This window comes from Artibeus jamaicensis, unplaced genomic scaffold (genome assembly GCF_021234435.1).
Source record: "Artibeus jamaicensis isolate MK-2021 breed Jamaican fruit bat unplaced genomic scaffold, CSHL_Jam_final contig_466, whole genome shotgun sequence".
Lineage (NCBI taxonomy): Eukaryota > Metazoa > Chordata > Mammalia > Chiroptera > Phyllostomidae > Artibeus > Artibeus jamaicensis.
The window spans coordinates 12,897,780-12,921,155 of NW_026521844.1; the positions used below are offsets into that span (position 1 = coordinate 12,897,780).

Below are 23,376 nucleotides of genomic sequence, written 5' to 3' on the forward strand. Positions count from 1 at the left end.
GTGGTTCACTAATGTACTCTGAATGCCTAGAACAGTTCCTGACACAGAAGGTACTTTAAATATTTGTTGGGTCAATGAATGCTATAGAAAACCTGTAAGTAGCAAGATCCAAGTAATGTTTCCAACAATAGTGTGACAGAATATGTGAACTTTTTCTTGTCCTATTGCTTGAGCCTAATGTTCATTTTTTCATTTGATTGTCCAGTTACTCAGGCCTTGCATTACAAGAAACTAAAATAGTTCAGAGATGCATAAACTATACTGCTTAATTTATAACATCATGCTCTACTCAACTGCACCAAACCCTAGAAAACCTGCCAATAGAGGAAATCTATAGGCTCTTCTACTACTTAGATCTGAGCCATTTTTTTTAGTGCAAAGTGTCTCCAGATGGTTTCTTTTCTTTCTTATCAAAGGTCAGAATTGGTATTGTCATCATCATTTTATAAAATGAGGAAACTGAAGCCAGAGAATAGGTAACACAGAGATTCATTCACAGAATCCCTATTCTTCCCACCATACCAGGTAGCTTTCTCCTCATCCTTTGAGGTTCTTCTTCCACAATCTTAGCTATAAATGAGCAGAACACAATCTTTCTAGGTCTCCTCTTGTTACCATCCCTGTAACAAGCACACAGGCTTTCTGAGGTTAAAGGTTTTGCTATTAATCTATTGAGGGTAACAAACAGGAGATAACAAGAATAACAAATCTGGAGATGTTACAACTAAGAATTGTGTGTATAAATGCTTGGCCCCATATAAAAATCACAGCATCTTTTCAAGTTCTTAGTGAGCCTCCAATTTACTGGCTCTTTTTGAAATGATCAATGGGAATCTTGCTAGGTTTCCAATATTTTACCTCCTTACTTACACTACCTCCCCCCTATCCTCCCATGACACAAAACATTTCACAGGGAAAAACAGTGGGTACATTTCTATCAAGGGAGAAATTTGCATTTCTGAAGACCGTCAGGAATCACATCACTCTTAAGAATCTTTGACTCTCAGGCAAATGATTGCTATAGACCATTTCCTCAAAATGTGAGCTATTTGTCTCTTCCCTTTTTATGGAATACACAAAGCTCCCAGTACCCATTTTACATTGCCAAACATCTGAACAACTCTTCAGCTCTGAAATCCCTATCATGAAGTGTTCTCCTAAATTCCCTCCCACCAAAACTTATTCTTCATAAAATCCTTATTTTTGTTAATAGCATCATTACCCTCCCCCAAATTTGTCTTATACTCATACTTATGTCAGTTCCCATGCCAATGTCAACATTTCTCAGCTCTCTATACCCTTCACTACAATCCCACTGTCATCACTTCTTCACTCAACTACTGTAATTAAACTCTGCAGACTTCTGTTAAAGACTAATATCCACAAAGAGGAGTTCTTTTCAACTAAGAATCTTGTACAAAATTCTTATTCTGGCATTTAAAGATCTTCATAATCTGTTTCCTGGTATCCTTATTAGCCTGTTCCTTAAACAGACAACTTGGACAAATGCTTTCCTACCTCTGCACCTCTGCTTGGACAGTACCCTTATGTGGAGCTAGCGTTCTTCTCCCATCCTCCTCCAACTGGCAATTTCTGAATGGCCATATCCTCGTGAAAGGAAAACAGCTGAGGCATGTTACTTATTGAACACATATTCTCTCTAGCGCCTTTACAAATTATCCTAATCCTCATAGAAACTTAACGGCTTCATGCTACATTTCTTTTTTTGAGGAAGGAACTGAAGAAACTGAGGGCCAAAGGCATTTACCCAAAGTCATCCATCACCCAAACCAACAAGAAAGGAATCCAAAATAGCTCCTTAGTATTCTGTATTTTTTAATAAAACGACACCTAGAATGCCTCTGTGCAAATTTCAGTAATTCCACTAATAACCTGTGTGAACTAAGCAAGTTATGCATTTGTGATGCCTTTGTTCTCCATCTATAAAAAGGGGATACTGGTACTAACTACCACACTGATTATAGTGAGGATTACATGAGACAATATGAAATGCTTAGAATTGAATTTGGCCATGTTAGCTATTATTACTGTCATTGCTATTTATATGCTATGACATATAAACTCTGACAATGCCAATTATGCTCTCACTGTTCCCAAATCAACTTTTGCATAATGTAAGAGCTTAATACTGTATTTTAGATATGCTCAATATTTGCAGAATATATAAATTTTTAAACAATGATTAACCACCATAATATAGTAAAAGAAATTCACTAGCCTATTAATAGTTTCCTCTTTTAAGAAAACTACAAGACTTACCAACTTTCTTCCCTTTTTGTTATGTGAAACTACCATATGCAATGCCATATGGTAGTAACATGTCAAATGGTGCAAAACACAATTTTGATTCAAACTAATCTTGCCTTCTACTAAATATTAATTCCCAGATTTTAAAATATCCAAAATCATACTTTTAATTTAAACACTAACTGTTTTTAGGTCATACCAACATGAAATAAGCATACCACGATATTTGACAAAGCCATCTCATTCCATACACCTCTCTGGCAATAACTATAGAACATAAAATGCATTCCTATCCAATTTACTCAAAGACATAAGTAAATCATACCCTTAGTCCTACCCTTACTAACTAAAATTAGTGCCTGAAAACTTCTAAGATCTGAAAAAGTCTGTTACTCTGAAATGCAAAAAATAATCAAAGGAAGGGTGCTGAATGCTAGTAATAAAATGACTGAGAGAAATGAGCTTTTAAACAAGGATAGATGAGAACTGACTCAAATCCTTCCAGCACTCCTCAAGTACTGAAACCTCACAAACCAAGATTCTGTCTATGTGACTTACTATATTACACATGGAGATGTCAAGCTGGCTGGCTTCAAATAAAGGCAGAACTAAAAACAGTTGTCATTTCTGAAACAGAAATAACTGGGCTCTACCCAATTGTTTTAAAAAATGAGGCTTAACCATGTAACATTTTATTTTGATTAATTCTTACAATTCTTCCCTATTTACAGATACTATCACAGAATTAGTATATAACAGAACTAAAGGCTGAACCCAACCTGACCCCCAAGTTTGGGATCCAGTGTTTTAACACAATCCGCAATAATATGGTAATCATTAACATCTTCCTCTTCAAACACACATATTTAAAAACACACAAAAGCTTAATGAAATATTTACTCTTATTCTGCAGAATGTCCTCTGATATTTCTCGACATTTCTTGTCTCCTGTTTAAAGGGTTGGTTTGTTTTGTTTTGTTTGGGTTCGTGGAGTTCATCTCCTCAACCCATTAAAAATTGTCCTTAAATAAATTAAACACTTCAATCTTGAGTTGATCCATTTCTCTATGAGAACTCTTTGGCAGCATACCCATCTTACTTATATTGTATCAAACTGTAGATGTTCTCCTTGGAAAACAACAGATCAGTGTTGACAGAAATGCCTTCATTTTCGCTGTTCCTGCTGCATCACTGGCAAATAAGAGTCAGGCAGGTTTGGCGCAACAAAAGGACCTGAGCGGCTGCCCACGGTGCTGAAGCTGAGGATGATACGATAGTTTTGGAAATTTACTATTGTCAAATAAGGGCAAATAGAGGAATTCACCACAAGCTGACAGAGAACACTCTGGCTGCCACCCTACTTGCTTCGGTGCCTCTGGGGTCACCAGGCTTTGGTGTCGCCCACTCCCTCTCTGGTACAGAGTTCTTTCGGCTGTGCGGCTGAACTCAATAAGCTTCCGGGCAGAGCAGACTTTAAGAGAACAGGGACGTAGAATCTGTCCCTAGCAGAGTCACGGCCCACCTTGAATCTGAGTTTCCTTCCAGTGGGGCGGGGGAGAGGAACCGGGAGGAGGAAAAGGGTTAGAAGGAGGTGACAGCTCTCTTCTTTTTTCAAAGATTAACGAGTGCCCGCAACTTAAGTCTGGCAACTCCGCCTGGGGACTTTGCGGCAAGTACTCAACCAAGAAAAGCCTCCAAACATCTCCCGAGCTCCTGCCGCCTCAGCAGGGGAATGTGAAAAGCCATACAGATAAACCAACAGCTTTAGATACAAACAAAAACTCACAGGATGGAGGTGTGGGAAGACTCAGTCTTCCCAGGGCAGAGCTTTTTTTTCTTTACCTTTTACGAAAAGCAGACGAGGGGGTGTGTTCTCTGGACCAGGCCCGCCACCGGGTGCTCCCAGGTGGCTTCGAGGCTGCTTCGAGTTCGCAGAGGTTCTTACCTGGTAGCCTGACCCTGCATTCAAATAAGTTTGCTGGCCGAGTCTCTGCGGAGTACTCCCTACCTCGACTCCATAGCTGAATATCCGCACAGACCCTACCGCCCCGCTGGAGTCAAGCGGGACGACAACACCGAACAAGGAGGAAGTCCCGCCCTATGCATCTCATTGGCCTACAGCTGAAGGCAGAAGAAATCCATTGGGCCATAGAGCTGCTTGTTAAAGTTCCTTCCCACTCTCACGCCCAGAGTCTCTGCCAGCTTTGGCCCGGCTCGCAGAAATACCCAGTTTGCAGAGTCCCGTTCTTGGCCACGTGATTTCACTGGAGGGCAGGGCAGGGCGGGGCATACTTCTAGATCAAAACTGAGGAATCTGACCTGTTTTCGGCAGGGGAGGGAGCAGACCAACAGAAAGGGTTGTGTCCCCAGGAGGGGATTGGACCCAGCGACCAGGGCCGGCCACCCTGGTCCGACCTAGCTATTGGGCCAAAGCAGCCTGCAACCCAGCTAGGGAGCTGCTTCTGGGAGGGCCTGGCGCTGGTGCCAGCACCACCCTCACTTGACAGGCGGAAGAGGCAAGGAAGAGGCCTCATCCCCTTAGCACCGAGTTCTGTATCCTGAGAGCGGAATGGATGCCGTCAAAGCAAACGCCTGAGTCCAGGACCCAGGTGTTAGAGGTGTGAAGGCTAAACCAGAGTCCTATGCCTGCCTGGGAGCCAAGTTAACGTTAGCATTTGGGGCCAGACAGAAGAATATGTAAAGAATCCACAGGAATTCATATATGTATGGATGAAAAAATTTTTTACAGGTGACTTCATAGGGTGACCTGATCATGAATTCCGAACTGGTCAGGTCATTGTGAGTAGTCCCGCCCCAAGCATATAACTTCTTTAGTGAAAAGTTTTTAAGCAAGTCCTATTCTTTGTTTCTGTGCATCTAAATTAACACACCTTTGAAATGTCTAAGGAAATACCCCTGGAAAGTGTAATCTCCCTCCAGAAAGCACATGATTTTATTAACTATAATCAAACCCCCACCTTACTTGCGCCCACCTTTATGTAACCTTTCTTATTTATTTCCTTACCTACAAATTCATACAAGTAACTGCAAAACTGTTATTCTCAGAAACATTTGAGATCTTGATTACCGACAATTGTCAGTTTGGTTCAAATAAACTCTAAATGTTTGGATGTTTCTTACATCGATCATCATATGTATACAATAGACAACTTGAAAAGTACCAAACAGAACTTTTAAAAACTTTTAGGAAATTTCTGGCCAAAGATTAGGCAAGATCCATTTCTTTATCAAGTTTTAAGCTAACAAGTAAGTTCATTTCGTAAGATAGTGAAAGGTTCAGGACACAAAAAATCAGGCATCAGGCAAAAGGGCTTTTCAAAAAGTTTATTTTCCAACAGTTAAGAAAGTTCAAACCAAAAAAAAAAAAAAAAAGGGGGGGAGGGTTTGTTTAATGTTAACACTCTTTAAGAAATGACCTGTTCACTAATGTGCAAAAATTTATATAACATTATAATGTAAAGACAAAATGTCATTATCTGGGCAGGTTGAAAAAAAACATTTTCTATGACAAAGCAATTCAACCCAAGGAATAAACCCTAAAGAAACACAGAATAAATTCATATAAAGGTATATTATGGTGAATTTTTTTAATTAAAGAAAAACAGAAGTACTTAAGGAAGCATAAAGAAAAATAAAATACTGCACTTATAAAGGAATAGAGGCTTGCCTTCTCAATAGCAACAAAGAACCTAGAGGTCAATGAAATATATCTTCAAATACTAAAATAAAATAATTATAATTGTCGACCTACAATTATACGCCAAGCTATGTTAGCATTTAAAAGTGAGGGAAAAATAAAGACATTTTTAGAGAAAATAACAGTATTTACTCCTAAGAGAATTTTATTGAAAGAACTTCTAAAGGATGTCTTTAAAAAATTGAAAATTGAACTCGAAAGAAGTAGTAAAATGTAAGAAAGTATGGAGAAGGAAGAAATTGAGTATAATTTTCAAACCAGTAGATTTTAAAAAGGAAATAAAGAAAACATACCCAATAGAAAGCCAATAGGTAGGGGTAGGAAAGGATCAAATAAGAGCTATTGTAGATGGCAAATATAAAATGAGTAAAAAGAATTACATCAATAATCTATAAAAGAGGTAAATGGGATACATTTACCAATTAAAAAATAAATATTCTTCTCTGGCTGGTATGGCTCAGTGGATGGAGTGCTGGCCTGCGACCAGGGAGTTGCCTATTTGATTCCCAGTCAGGCCACATGCCTGGGTTGTGGGCCAGGTCCCCAGTGGGGGGCAAGCGAGAGACAACCACACATTGATGTTTCTCTCCCTCTCTTTCTCCCTTCCTTCCCCTCTCTCTAAAAATAAATAAATAAGTTTTTTTTTAATTAAATTAAAAAATAAATTTTCAGCTATGTATTTTTAACAAGACATGGTGCTAGAATAAAGGACAGCCAAAGATTGATAGTAAAAGAATGGGGAAAGATTTGTTAAGCAAACAACAAGCAAAACAAAGCTGGTATAGCTGTATTATTATCGAGGGAGGATAAACAGACCTAAGGTCAAAGAGCATAAATTGAACTATTAAATAGTTGTTCAATTACTAGCATAAATTACTGTTACTAGCATAAGTTGAACTATTAAATAATGATTTAAAAGATTGCAAAGAAGTTATAATCATCTTGAACCAATATGCATATAGAAACATACCCTCAAAATATTTAAAGCAAGAATTTACAAGCTTACCAGAAAAAGTTGGCAAATCCACAATCATAAAAGAGTTGTACATATCTTTAAGCAAAGTTCATTAGTGATAACATTCTCATGGAAGAGAACGGGCCTAGCCAACATGGACGAAAAAAGCACAGGCATTTAATCTTTTTGTCCTGGGGAGTTGTATACATATCATTTTAAATAACCAATAAATCCAACAGACAAAAACTTAATAAGAACAAGAACAGATTATTTGAATAACACAGAGACATGTAGAGAACCCTGTAAACATTTCTTTCAGGCATACCAGAAATCTTTTAAAAAATGGCAGCATATATTAGAACATAAATCTCAAAAATATCAAAGAATCAGTGGCATATAATCTATGTTATAAAATCAAAATATAATATTAGGTTTCAGTGATTGATAGAATACATATTCTTAAAATTTTAAAGGAATACTATGAACAACTTTAGATAATGAATATGTAAAACTGTCAAGTGAACAATTTCCTAGGTAAAAGCTTTAACTTGCCCAAACACCTGAGAAGATATAGAAAATCTAAGCATGCTAAGGAAATTTAAACAGTTCTCAAAAATCTACAACCCTCCCCCTCAAAAAATCATGTCAAGTAGGTTTTAAAGATAAGTTCACCACACCTTCAAGGAATACATAACAAAATTTTTGCAAACCATTTCATAGAATTAAAAGGAAAACCTTAGTTGCTTTGCAGCTAATTTCACTAAGGTAGTATAACCTTGGTGCCAAAACTGAACAAAAGCAATACAAGAAAAATTATAGACCAACTTCATTTTGAATGAATATGCAAAAACCCCAAATAAAACTAAAACAGGCAAAGTTTTAAAAAATAAATGTTTATTCCTTAAGTGTGAAGTAACATTTTAAAGTGTAATAATATGATTCACCATATTAATACATTAAAAGTAAAAAGCTTTAAGATCATCCTACATATTTAGAAAAAGCATTTGAGAATTAAAGGATGAACATATATTGTACAAACTGTTGGAGAAACCTCTCCTAAAAGCTGGCATAAGCTGAGATTTAAAGAGGTTTCCTAGATTGCGAACCACAGGAGCCAACTCTGGTAAATTTAGGTAGAAAAAAAAAGGTAATTTATTTCAAGGATATGAGAATACTTACAAGATCAAAAGAATGCTTTAAGTAGAATCTTGTAAAGACCAGTTACCATTAGCTCTAATCTTCACACAGAATCAACATTCTCATCCTGTCAGGACAACTCCAGCCATTTTCATCACTCTGTTTACAGTACAAATTCCAGAGAGGCAGCCATTCCACTGGTTCACCTTGTGATACACGTTCATGTCATGATTAGAGTGACTTAAATAACTGTCTTATCAGATCATATTATATACCACTGCATGTCAACTTCTGATGATTTATCAAAAGAAAACAACAAATGCTGAGTAAGAACACCAGAAAGAATTGAACAGTGTGAACTTCTGGTCAAGATGGTGAAGTAGGTAAACTTTGAGATTGCCTCCTCCCATGATCACATCAAAATTACAACTAAATTACATAAAAGTCATCACTGAGAGCCACCTGAAGAATAGCTGAACAGAATTCCACTAAGGATATAAAGAAAAAGCCAGGTCAAGACCGGTAGAAGGGGCAGAGATGCAAACTGGGCAGAAGGGTCAACACCACCCACTGATACACCAGCAACAATGGAGGCAAAACTACAATAAGAGGACACACACAACCTATACAGGGAACACCCTTGAGCACCCAACTCAGATTACCAGGGAGACACTGTCACTGCACCCTATACAATGCCTTCTTTGTAAGGCCAATCTGTCAAGACTGAGAGAGATAGGAGATGTACCTAATATATAGAAGCATAGGGGAAAAAAACCCCAGAAAGCCAGCCAAAAGGAGAAAACAAAGAAATGTGTCCCAAACAATGGAATAGGACAAAAGTCCAGAGAAAGAACTGAATGAAATGGAGGTAAGTGATCTACCAGATACAGATTTCAAAACACTAGTTATAAAGACACTCAAGGAACTTCAGAGTAGACTCAAAGAACTCAATGAAAAAGAGTTTAAAAACAGTAAAAAGTAGACAGAAAACATAAATAAGAACTACTCAGACATGAGGAATAGAGTAACTGAAATGAAGAATACACGAAAAGGAATTAACAGCAAATAACATGAAGCAGAGGATCAAACAAGCAATCTGGAAGTAAAGGTAGCAAAACAAACAATCAGACAGCAAAAAGAAAAAGAATTTTAGAAAGTGAGGATTGTTTAAGGGACCTCCGGAATAGCATCAAGTATACAAACATTTGTATCATAGGAGTACCAGAAGGAGAAGAAAGAGAGCAAGCAAGGGATTGAAAATCTATTTGAAGAAATAATGACTGAAAAGTTCCCTAACCTGGTGAAGGAAATAGACATACAAGTCTAAAAAGCACAGAAAGTCCCAAACAAGATAAACCCAAAGAGGCCCACACAAAGACCTATAATTACAATGCCAAAAGTTAAAGAAAAAGAGAAAATCATAAAAGCAGGAAGAGAAAAGCACTTAGTTACACATAAGGGAGGTCCCATAATACTGTCAGCTGATTTTTCAACAGAAATTTGTCAGGCCACAGTGATACGGCAAGAAATATCTAAAATGATGAAAGGCAAGTACAGTGATACATCAGTACTTGTCATTATTTGTTCTGGAACTCATGATGAACGTCAAAACCAATGAATACCAAGCAATGAAGCATTTTCTCTGGCAGGGCAGCATCATGGCATCATGATTTACACAAGTTCTAGCAAGTTCAATTAACTCCTAGCAAGTGCAACAAGTCCTGAGCAAGTGTCAGGTGCTGAAACATTTTCTCATAAAAATGCAATGAGTACAGGGTTTGACACGTTCTAAAGCTGACGAGTACCAAGGTATGACTATATCTACAACCAAGATCACCCTACCAGCAAAGCTATCATTTAGGAATTAAAGGAGAGATAAAGAATTTCCCAGACAATAAAAAGCGAAAGAAGTTCATCACCACAAAAACAGTACTACAAGAAATCTTAAAGAAACTTATTTTTTAAGATATTTTTCTTATCTTTTAGGGAAAAGTTAAAGAAAGGAAAAAGATAAAGAAATGAACATTGATGTGCAAAAGAAACATTGATCATTTGCCTCTCATATGTCCCCAATCAGGGACCTGGCCCCCAACCCAGGTATGTGCCCTGACTGGAAATCAACCAGTGACCTTTCGATTCGCACGACAGCACTCAATCCACTGAACCACACCCAGCAGGACAGGAGCTTCTTCAAGAAGAAAAGAAAAGTTCGAAAGCAGAGTAAGAAAATATAGGAAAGAAAAATATCTCACTGATAAAAGCAAACACAGCATAAGAGCAGTGGATCAGTTAATTATGAATTGAGGACAAAGGTTAGGAGACAAAAGTAGGAAGATTATGTGTAATTAAAATAATAAATTAAGGTGTACACACAAAAGTAAACAATAATAACAAAAACATATGTAAACATGGGAGGGGTGAGTAAAAATTTTAGTGATTTTATTTTTTTTCATTTATTGGGGTGATAGTGGTTAATAACAATGTATAAGTTTCAAGTGTGTAATTCTATAATATCTCACCTGTGTGTTGCATTGTGCACTCACTACCCAAAGTCCAGTTTCTCTTCATCACCATGTATTTGATTCCTTTTATTCTCTTCATTTTCCCCCAACCTCCTTCGCATCTGGTAAGAGTACCTTTATGTGGTACCCTTGTCTGTGTCTATGAATTTGTTTGTTTCGTTTCTTTTATTGACTTCTATTTTATAGCCCACATATAAATGAAATCTTTTGATTTTGTCCTTTCCACCTGACTTACTTCACCTAATATGATATTCTCAAAATCCATCCAAGTTGTTGCAATTGGCAGTATTTCATCCTTTCTTATAGCTGAACACTATTCCACTGCATATACATACCACAAATTCTTGATTTAATCATCCACCAAAAAACACTGAGGGTGTTTCCATGTCTTGGATACCATGACTAATGCTAAAATGAACAAAAAAGTGTGTGTGTGTGTGTGTGTGTGTATATATATATATATATATATATATATATATATATATATATTTAGAAATAAATGTTTTCAATTTTTTTCAGGTAGATACCCAGAACAGGGATTGCTGGGTCATATGGAAGCTTTAAAATTGTAGTAATTCTAGAAAGTGTTAGAACAGAAGAAAACATCAACTTAAAATAGACCACTGGTTTGTTATATATGAAGTATATGGTAGCAATAAGCTGAAACTGTATAAAAGATATACAAGAAATAAAGAGGGACCCACCCACATAACACTATAAAAAGTCATCAACAGACAAGTGAAGAGAGCAAGAGAATATGAAAAGAACAGAGAATAACTACAAGAACAATCAGAAAATAATTAATAAAATAGCAATAACTATATACTTTCATAATTACTTAAAAGGTAAATGGGCTAAATATTCCAATCAAAAGACACAGATGGATGAATGAATAAGAAAACAAGAGCTATACATAAGCATATGTATAAGAGACCTACAAGAGACTCACTTCAGATTAAAAGACACATACAGACTGAAAGCAAAGAGATGGGAAAACCTTTTCCTTTTCATAGAAAAGGAAATTTTTTAAAAGCTGTAGTAGCAATATTTATATCAATGAATTAGGATTTAAAACAAAGGCTGTAACAGAGACAAAGAAGAAATTCTTTTCTTCTTTTTATATTAAAATTCTTATAATGATAAAGGAAATAATCCAACAAGAGGATAGAGCTCTTATAAACATCTATGGAACCAGGATAGGTCCACCTAATGTATAAAGCAAATATTGACAAACATAAAGGGAGATGTCAACAGTAATACAACAATAGTAGTGCACTTTAATAGCCTATGGACTTCAATGGGTAGATAGATAATCAACAAGAAAAAAGTAGCCTTAAATGATACATTAGAACAGATAAATTTAACTACCATTTTTAGAAAAATGTACCCAAAAGCAGCAAAATATACATTCTTTTCAAGTGCACATGTAATATTTCCCAGTGTAGACCACATGTTAGGCCAAAACAAAGTCTCAATAAGTATATGAAGATTAAAATTATATCAAGTATCTCTTCTGATTACAATGATGTGAAACTAGAAACCAATTACAAGATGAAAACTGAGAAACACACAAACACAGAAAACTACCAAGCTACTAAACAATGAATGGGTAACTAATGAAATCAAAGAGGAAGTCAATAGATACCTTGAGATAAATGAAAATAAAAAAGCAATGACCGAAAAACAATGGGACACAGAAAAAGCAGTTCTACAAGAGAAATTTATAGCAATATAGGTCTAAATCAAGAAACAAGAAAAATCTCGAATAAACTATCTAAACTTACATCAAAGGAAATTAGGGGAAAAAAACCTCAAAGGAGTAGAGGAAAAAAATAATATGATCATAGAGGGAATAACCAAAAATAGTTTATGTAAAAATAGAAAAGATCAATGAAAACAAGAGTAGGTTATTTTAAAAGGTAAACAAAATTGATTAGCCTTTAGCCAGGCTCATCAAGAAAAAGAGAGAGAAGGCCCTAATAAATAAAATCAGAAATAAAAGAGATGTGACAAATGTACCACCAAAATACAAAGGGTTATAAGAAAATAATGTGAGCAATTTGGAAGACATAAATAAATTCCCAGAAACATAAAAGCTTCCAAGATTAGAAACAGAAAACTAAACAGACCAGTTATTATTATACTAACAAAATCAAATCAATAATTAAAAAACTCCTAACAACAGTCTTGAACCAGAAGGCAGACTTCACAGGTAAATTTTTCCACGTTCAAGGAAGAATTAATACCTATCTTTCTCAAAGTATTCCAAATGATTTGAGAGGAGGGAAGTTTCCTAAACTAACTTTTTAAGGCCACCTTCTGTCTGATATCAAAGCTAGACAAAGACGCTACAAGAAAAAGAGAGAAAGGGAGAGAGAAAATTACAGGCCAACATCCCTGATGTACATAGATGCAAATATCCTCAACAAAAAGTTAGCAACCCAAATTCATCAATTGATTAAAAGTATCTACACTATGATCACATGTAATTCATTCCTGGGATACAAAGTCGCAATATCCACAAATCAATTAACATGATACACCATAAAAACAAAATGAAAAATAAAAATGACATGATCATATCAATATATGCTGAAAAATATTTGACAAAATTTAGCATGCATTTAGATGAAAATACTCAGAAAAGTAGGAATAGAGGAAATATACCCCAACATAATAAAGGCTATATGTGACAAACTCACAGCTAACACAAAACTCAATGGTAAAAAGCTAAAAGCTTTTCTTTTAACATCAGGAACAAGACAAGAATGTCTGCTTTCACCACTTTTATTCAACATAGTATTGGAAGTTCTAGCCACAGCAAACAGAGAAGAAAAAAAAGCAACCAAACTGGACAGGAGGAAGTAAAACTATCATTATTTGCAGATGACATAATATTTTATATAGACAACATTAAAGATTACACCAAAAAAACTATTAAAACTAATAAATAAATTTAGTAAACTAGCAGGATACAAAGTTAATACTCAGAAGTCAGTTGCATTTTAAATGCCAATACCAAACTATCAGAAAGAGAAATTTAAAAACATTTATAACCACAAAAAAATGAAATATCTAAGAATACATTTAACCAAGGATGTAAAAGACCAATACTAAAAAATAACTGACATTGAAGAAAAAAATTAAAGACAACACAAATAAATGGAAGAATGCTCCATGCTCATGGATAGGGAACAATGAACATCATTAACATGTTCATATTACCTGAAGCAATTTACAGCTTCACTTCATTACAATTCCTACTAGAGTACCAATGGCATTTTTTACAGAACTATACCAAATAATCCTAAAATGTATATGGAATTACAAAAGACCCTGAATAGCTAAAGCAATCTTGAGAAAGAAGAACAAAGTTGGAGGCATCAAATTACCTGATATCAAACTATACTAAAAGCCTATAGTAATCAAAATAGCATGACACTGGCATAAATACAAGCATATAGATCAATGGAACTGAATAGAGAGCTCAGAAATACACTCACACTTATATGGTCAATTAATCTATAACAAAGGAAACAATAATATACTATGGGGTAAAGCCATCTCTTCAATAAATGGTGTTGGGAAAACTGAACTTGCAAAACATGAAAATAGACCACTTTCTTACACCGTATACAGAAATAAACTGAAAATGAATTAAAGACTTAAATGTAAGATATGAAACCATAAAACTCCTAGAAGAAAACATAGGCAGTAACTTCTTTGACATCACTCTAGTAATATTCTTTTGGATATGTCTCATTTGGTAGGAGAAACAAAAGAAAAAATAAGCAAATGGGACTACCTCAAACTAAAAAGATTTTGCACAGCAAAGAAAATCAGCAAAATGAAAATACAGCCTACTGATATGGAGAAGATATTTGCCAATAATACATCCAATAAGGGGTTAATATCAAAAATTTATAAAAAATTTATATAACTCAAGGCCAAAAACAAACAATTAAAAAAATGGGCAGAAGACCTAGACACTTGTCCAAAGAGGACACACAGATAGCCATAGATGTAGGAAAATATGCTCAACACCATTAATCATCAGAGAAGTGCAAATTAAAAGCATAATGAGATATCACCTCACACTTGTCAGAATAGTTATCACTAATAAATCAATAAATAACAAGAGTTACTACTGAGAATGTGGAGAAAAGCAAAACCTTGTGCACTGTTTGTGGGATTGCAAATTGGTGCAGCCACTCTGGAAAAGAGTACAGAGGTTCCTCAAAAAATTAAAAATAGAACTACCATATGACCCAGCAATTCCACTTCTGGGTATTTATCCAAAGAAATACAAAACATTAATTTAAAAAAATATATGCACCCCTGTGTTCATTGAAGCATTACTTACAATAGCAAAGACATGGAAGCAACCTAAGTGCCCATCAATAATAGACAGGTGGATAAAAAAAGGTGGAATACCACTTGGCTATAAAAAATAATAAAATCTTACCCACTGAGACAACAATGGATGGATCTAGAGTGTATTATGCTAAGTGAAATAAGTCTGGCAGAGAAAGACAAATACCATATGATTTCACTTAGATGCAGAATCTAAAGAACAAAATAAATGAACAAGCAAAACAGAAATAGACTCACTCATAGATACAGAGAAAAAACTGATAGTTGCCAGGTGGGAGAGGGTTTGGAGGAGAACTGGGTGAAAGAGGTGAAGGAATTAAGAAGTACAAACTGGTAGCCACAAAACAGTCATAGGGATGTAAAGTACAGCATAGGGAACACTGTCAATAATATTGTAATAACTATGTATGGTGCCAGGTGGATGATAGACTTATCAGAAGACTCACTCTGTAAATTATATAAATGTTACTATGCTGTACACCTGAAACTAATATAAAATAATATTAAATGTAAACTATAATTTTAAAAGGTTAAAAATTGATGATTGGAAAAAAGAAGAGGTGGTACACAATGAAATATTATTACTCAACCATAAAAAGAGTGAAATTTGGCCATTCGCAACAACATGAATGTGTTACTGAACAGCAAGTGGGGTCCTGCTGCCCACTGCCACCCTCTAGGCAAAATTCCAGAGGCAAAGCTTTGGTGATAAAGGAAAAGAGACTTTATTCAAAAACTACACAATTTTAGAATAACAACTTTCCACCCGAGTTAGTCATTTAAGCCTATCAATTAAGGCTAACCTCTTTAACACCTGAGTTTCTCCTATCATTCTCCTTGTTAGTTTTTAATTATCTTATTTCTACAGGATTAGTTTACAAACTAAAGCAACATAAAATACAAAAGCTACTCAATTTTAGAAGAAGTGGCTTCTGCCTAAGAGCTTGCCGCCCCGCCCCCCACAACACTCAAAGAAGAATAACCCTGCCACCCTCTGCCAGGCCAGCCTGATCCTAGGCTGCTCCTGGAGTTTCTTCTCCCATCCCAAATCCATCCAACATACCATCCTCTGGGAAACACAAGCAGCTGCAGCACGACCATCCAGGTGTCCTCGAGGAAGAGATAGTCTGAGAGCCAGTCTCTGCCTCTTTTTATTTTAAATATTCTGGCCCATAATTCCTTGTACTCTGGAAGCATTCAGCTTCTCAGCCAGTCCCATCCTAGACTATTTACGATTGTCTCAGGCAACTTCCTCCTGCTACCCCCCCCCCGTGGAATCAATAAAAACAAAATATATAAATAAACAAAAAGGAACAAACTCATAGACATAGAGAACAATTTGATGGTTGCCAAATGTAATGGGTTTGAGAAGTGAGATGAAAAGAGGTTAAGTACAAATTGCCAGCTATAAAAACAGTCACATGAATAAAAAGTACAGGGCAATCACTTGTAAGGTATATAAAGGCCTAATCACTACATTGTATACCCGAAACTAAAATAATATTGTTATGACATCTGTCAAACTTACTTGAAAAGAGAGCCAGTGGAGCTGGAACATAGTGAGGAAGGGGAAGAGCAGTAGGACATGAGGGCAGATTTGGACATTAGTATTTCAGGTGTGGCCCTTGATTGGTCATATCAGTTTCATCTGGGAGCTTGTTAGAAATTTGTATTCTTGGGCCAGTTCTGAGAATCAGATTTTCAGGCCTAGGAATCTGTGTCTTAATTAGTTCTCCAAGGAATCTTAAAAATGCTTGTTTGAGAATCACTTATGTAGAGGTTTGTAGATTATAGTAAAAGTTCAGATTTCTATCCTAAGGGCAATTTGAAATTTCAAGCAGAGGAGTGATCTGATTTGCATTTTAAGAGAACAATCCTTGCTATGGAGGAAAGAAATTTAAGAAAGACATGAGTGAAAACAAAGAAATCAGTCAAGACATTGTTGCAATAACCCAAGAAGAAAATAATGGCCTGGACCAAAGTGATGACAGTAGAGATGGAAAGAAATGGTCAGAATAAAGATATTTTTTGGAGTTCAAATTATGAGGATTTGTTGATGGATGTGGTGGACGTGGGAAATGAAGAATTAACGATGAGTCCCAGGTTTCTAGTTCAGCAGCTATGTGAGTGATGCTACCATTTATGAGACAGAGAAAACTGAGTGATGAAAGTAGACTTTGGAGAAAGAAAAGCACAAGTTCACTTTTGTACATGTTAAGATTGAGATACCTAAATGGAGATGCTCAGGAGGCATCTGGATGTAAAAAGGAGTGGTTACAACGGGAGGTATAAAATTTGGGAGCGTCATTGTAAAAGTAGCATTAAACACACAGGAATGAAATCATTTACAAAATACCTCCTTTTGCAGAATTTGATAAAAACTACTGAATTAAATAGAACATATTTATTGCTAGACATTAATATAAATGGAGCAGGTACGTATTATGTTTTGAAGACTCCTTAGCTCTTGCCCCCCAATTTTTTCCACGTGAAATCCTTACAAATTCCTACTTTAATTTTTTATTCAAAAGAAGGGCAGAAATATTAGATACTTAATTGTCAGCCATTGACACCTCATATTTGGTGAGTTCTTCCCTCCCCTACTCTCTTGCAGATTGTTAGACCAAATACAAATGGGAAGCACTGAACAGAAAAGATAAGACCTGAGAAAAGATAACAGAAAAGATAAAGTGTCACCTGAGATGGCACTGTCCTGATCTGGGAAGCTTCGGTGAAAATGTAAAAGTTTTCGCCACAATTTGGGCACATTATAGGGGACAAGACAACTGCATATACCAGCAGAGGGGGAAAGAAAGCATAATGTTTGATTTTTACTAAATGGGGCAGTGGTTAAAGTTAGAATTTAATTTAAAAGTTCTACATTGATATCAAACATTCCAACTAACAAAATGATATTTCAACAGTATTTTAATTAGCCTACTGTTTTTTTCTGTTTCAGTTGACAATAAACTGTTTTATAACTGCTATTTGCCCCCAAAGCTTGTTTTCCTAATTTTACATTTCTTTTCTGCTCACTGATTGTTATTTCCTGTTTTAAGCATGAGTCTATTCCAGCTATCAGTTGCACAATTTTACTTCCTTGACAGAGGCTTTGCATCTGGTGATGAACTCTATAATCTGGAAATTCTCCTGGCTTCCACCCTTATTATAGTTAAGACTTAAAAATCTTGGCAGTTTAATGAAATGCATCGGCCCCTTATTTGTTCATGTTCAAAAATAAAGACATGGGGGAACTACTTAATTACACTTGTCATATGTTCAGATCACCAAATAAAGACATAGGTATGTACGATAGTAATCATAACCGAGTAATGGGAAAGGATCTACATTGTATGAAATTTGCTAGGATCGATTGCTGTTTTTAGCCTTTCTTATTTTTATCTGTAGTCTTCTTTTTCTTTTTCTTTTTTTTTAATTTTTATTTTATTGATTATGCCATTACAGTTGTTCTGTTCCCCCCTTCATTTCCCTCCACCCTGCACCCTCACCCCCACCATTCCCCCCCCTTTAGTTTATGACCACGTGTCTCGAGTTCTTTAGATTCTATATTTCCCATACTATTCTTGCTCTCCCCCTATCTATTTTCTACCTACCGTCTATGCTACTTATTTTCTGTAACTTCTCCCCCCTTCTCCTCCTCCCACTCCCCTGTTGCTAACCCTCCATGAGATCTTCATTTCTATGTTTCCACTCCTGATCTAGCTGTCTTTTTAGTTTGCTTTTGTTTTAGATGTGGTTGTTAATAGCTATGAGTTTGCTGTCCTTTCACTGTTCATCTTTTTTATCTTCTTTTTCTTAGGTAAGTCCCTTTAACATTTCATATAATAAAGGCTTGGTGATGATGAACTCCTTGAATTTGATCTTATCTGAGAAGCACTTTATCTGTCCTTCCATTCTAAATGAAAGTTTTGCTGGATAGAGTAACCTTAGTTGTAGGTCTTCGGATTTCATGACTTGGAATACTTCTTTCTAGCCCCTTCTTGCCTGTAAGGTCTCTTTTGAGAAATCAGCTGACAGTCTGATGGAAACTCCTTTGTAGGTGACTGTCCCCTTATCTCTTGCTGCTTCTAGGATTCTCTCCTTCATTTTATTTTTTTTTTATTTTTATTTATTTTTTTTAATAGTTTATTATATATATATATATATATATATATATATATATATATATATTTTTTTTTTATTTAGTTACTTTTCAAGTACATTTTTTTTTTTTCTTCCCTTCCCCCCCCCCGCCCGGTCTCCCCCTCTCTCCTTCATTTTAATGTTGGCTAATGTAATGATGATGTGCCTTGGTGTGTTTCTTCTTGGGTCCAACTTCTTTGGGACTCTCTGAGCTTCCTGGATTTCCTGGAAGTCTATTGCCTTTGCCAGACTGGGGAAATTCTCCTTTATTATTTGTTCAAATAAGTTTTCCACTGGTGGCTGTTCCTTTCCCCCTTCTGGTACCCCTATAATTCAGATGTTGGAGCATTTAAAGATGTCCTGGAGGTTCCTAAGTCTTTCTCATTTTTTTGAATTCTTGTTTCTTCATATTTTCCTGTTTGGTCATTTTTCCTTCCTTCTGGTTCACTCCCTTGATTTGAGTCCCAGTTTCCTTTTCATCACTTTTGGTTTCCTGTGCAATTCCCTTCATTTCAATTAGTTTAGCCTTCATATGTTCCTCTAATTTGTGACTAAAATCAACCAGTTCTGTGAGCATCCTGATCACCATTGTTTTGAACTGTGCATCTGAAAATTTTGCTGTTTCTTCGTTGCTTAGAGTTATGGGCTCTGGGGCTTTGAGATCTTCTTGAGCCATTTTTGGGCTGTTCACGCCCATTAAGTATGATGAGCAGAGCCTTAGGGGTGGGGCGGGGCCAGCAGGGCGGGGTCGCTGGGTTGTGACGCTATATGTGGGGGCAGGGTCAGAGCAGGGAACCGGAGGCCCTCTCCTCTGCCTGCCGTTGCTGGGGCCTGCTCCGTCCTGTCTCACCGCCCACTCCCTCGCCGGTCTATCTGCGCAGGAATGTGCCACCACAGTCAACCCACTGCCCTTCACCCTCGCCAGATCCGCCCGTCGCTCATTGAGTCACGCTCACTAGGCCATTCAGTTGCACCCCCATACCATCCGCCTGTTGCAACCCCGTACCTGGGATCCATGCACCTGAGTCCCTCTGACTGAGTTTTCCTGTGCAACCCTGCTCCATCAGCTGCTGGCTTCGCCCCTCTTACCGGTCAGGCTGAAGAAGTCGTTGTTATCAGACTTCCGAAAAGTTAAATTTTCTGTGTTCTGGCTATGTTTTCTGTTGCTAATATTTTGTTGTCTCTAAACTTGGTTGTGTGAGAAAGCATGGTGTCTCCACCTGTGCCTCCATCTTGGTGGAAGCTTGTAGACTTCTTTTTCTGTCTTCATATTTGTTTGCTACTTTATAAGGATTTCACTTTTTATTTATTTGTCTCCTCATGTTCAGTGCTAAGTAAATTTTAAAATCAATAAAGGTTGTTCTTAGGCCTGGCTGAAGAGCTCAGTTGGTTAGAGCATCGTCCCCATACACCAAGGTTGTAGGTTCAGTCCCCCATCAGGGCACATAAAAGAATCAACCAATGAAGTTACAAATAAATGGGAGAACAAATTAATGCTTCTTTCTCTCTCTTTCCCCACTCCATCTCTCTCTCTCCCCCTCCCTCTTTCTTTCTAAAAATCAATAAATAAATTTAAACATTAAAAAAAGTTTGTTCTCAAACTTTTTCAATCTTTCTTTTCATTATTGTTGTTTCCTTCCCATATCCAACTCTCTATCCCCAAGAACTCTCAAAACTTTCCCAAACTTTTCTTTGCTCCCTTAACTAATAACTATAACAATAACAGCAGCAGGAGCAACACTGTACTAAACTCTTTGACTCATTTTCTAATTAATCCTAATAACAACCTTAAGTCACACTGTTGTGTTTATTTTTACAGATCAGGGGACTATGGCTCAAAGAAATTAAATAACTCATCCATATTCATGCAGCTAGTAAAAAATGGAAAACCTCTTAGGTTCTGAAACTAGTGTTTGAATACAAGTCTATCCACATCAGAGCCTGAGCTCTGAATAAAAAAAGAAGAAGAGTAGGCAGTACAACATGGAAGAGAGGGCTCATGCTGAAGTCAAATGACTTCCATGTGATCTGAGGCAAGTAATGCAACCAACCTCTTGTTCCAAGATTTCATCACATTCTGACCATGCACAGTTGTCCTGCCTGGAGGCCACCCTTTATATGAGCCTATTGTTCACTCTTTAACACCTAAAATTTACCTCTCCTAGATCTCCAAAGCTCTGCTTCCAGCTAACTGTTATTTAGAAAAATTTTAAATAAATTAACAGAAGAGTATTAGCCTTGATAAAGGCATATAGTGTATAGGGTTGCTTCTGAAATCACAATACCTGAAATGAAAATGGCAGATACTGAGATGAATAGTAGAAAAACTTAGTGGTCAACAGAAGTCTTCCTGGTACCACTCAACTATGGCGTCATGTAGACTGGGGCTTCTCAAACTATTATGCGTAGGAACACCTGGGAGTGTGCTAAAATGCAGATTCTAAAACAGTGGGCCTGGGGTGGAGCCTTAGCTTCTATAGTTCCAACAGGTACCCAGGAGACACTGATGCTACTGATGCCTAGACCAAACTTCTAAATCATCCATCCTTTTACTGGTGAGTTTATCTTCATTAGTCCATTGATTCTTCTCATGTTTCTTTTGCTAAATAGCAATTCAAGAAACTGTAAAATCTGATTTTTAGTTCCCTCTTTGTTTGGGTCAAGAGCATATTCCTAATTTTCCTGGAAGCTCTACTCTGCAAATACTAAGATGTATTATATTTAACTCAATATATCTAGGTGTCTTAGGATTTCCCAAACCTCCATGATTGCTTTTCCAGTTAAAATAAAAATAAGAATAAATTACTTTTTAAAGAAATACTAAAACTGTACTTTAAAATAATCAAGGATATGAGGACCAGAAGAACACTGAGAATTAAGAATTGTACTTCCTTTTTTCAAACTTGTTTCTGTTTTCAAGAAGCAGGTGTAGCTCTTCCTCTGTGCTGCCTGTGGAAGTGGCAGCTGTGTGCTACTCGGTACCTGCTGCCCTCAGACCCCTCGAGAAACCCAAGATTGTCAAAAAGGAAACCAAGAAGTTCATCTGGCACCAGTCAGACTGATGCCAAATTTAAGTGTAACCCAGAGGTATTGACAATGGGTGGGGCAGAAGATTTAAGGACCAGATCTTGTTGTCCACTGCTGGTTATGAGAGCAACAGGAGAACAAAGCACATGCTGCCCAGTGGCTTTCAGAAGTTTCTGGTCCACAATGTCAAGGAGCCTGAAGTGCTGTTGATGTGCAACAAATGTTACTGTGCTGAGATTGCTCACAACTTCTCCTCCAAGAACCACAAAGCCATTGTGGGAAGAGCAGTCCAGCTGGCCATCAGATCACCAACTCCAAATGCCAGGCTGTGCAGCAAAGGAAATGAATAGATAAATTGTGTACACATTGTAGTTGTACCTGATTACAGACAAGTACTTTCTATGAAAAAGCTAGTACTATTGTTACCAGAGAGCCCCAAGACGGGTGGAGGGGAGCTTCCCTACCCTCTTGGTTCTTGTCTGGATCTCAAGAGAATTCAAGGGACAGACAACACATATAGTGTAAATGAAATAGCAAGTTTATTTATGAAACGCATGAGCAAAAAGGTTACAAGTGGGCACTCAGCTAATCTGACTGCCCTGACTATTAGGGTTCAGTGGTTAGCCAACTTTAGCCAACTTCTAGACCTTGGGATTAATATACAGCTCAAAGGCTTTCTTTCTAAGCTAGTAAAGACTTTTTTGTTTGTTTGTTTTTGTTTTTGTTTTAGTGAAATTACTGAAGAGGCTCCCTTTCCTAGTACACAGAGTTTCAAGGACTCCCCTCCTTCTAGGCTGTCCTTCCTTGTGATGTTCATTCAGATCAACGGCAGTCTTAGTGGACTGGGCACAGGACTGCTGAGTCAGAAGTGAGATGGGTCTTCTTCCCCCTCCCTGCCGCGGTTCACTATCCTGCCCAACACCATTAATTAGCACGGGCTACTCAGCTGTAGTAATCAACACAGTAAATCTTCACACTTAATTCCTAGTCAAAACAGAAACTACTAGTTCTTAAAATTTGTGAAGGTTAAGAAATGTGAAGCAAGCTTTGTTGTCAAAATAAGCCTGAATCTTTTGATTTACAAAAAAACATTGTGACTTTTAAAACATGAATTTTAAACTAAAGGCAGCTCATTTTACTTTTATTAGTCAACAAATGAAAAGTGCTTATTAACATCAGTTATATCTCAACAGATTGCTTTGTTTATGCCTTTTATCACTTTCAAGAAAATT

At 36.7% G+C, this 23,376-nt stretch overlaps 1 protein-coding gene across 2 annotated transcripts in view; it reads right to left on the minus strand.

The window, feature by feature from the left end:
• RNF13 (ring finger protein 13) overlaps positions 1 to 4,356 on the minus strand; it is a 134,561-nt gene extending 130,205 nt beyond the window's left edge. Inside the window, exon 1 of one of the 2 annotated variants that reach the window (XM_037150413.2) lies at positions 4,214 to 4,356. The gene's annotated coding sequence lies outside the window, so the exon portion shown is untranslated. Of the gene's footprint in view, positions 1 to 4,110 lie in introns of both variants that reach the window. The other variant, XM_037150412.2, reaches the window with a different exon arrangement.
• Positions 4,357 to 23,376: the final 19,020 nt, after the last annotated feature.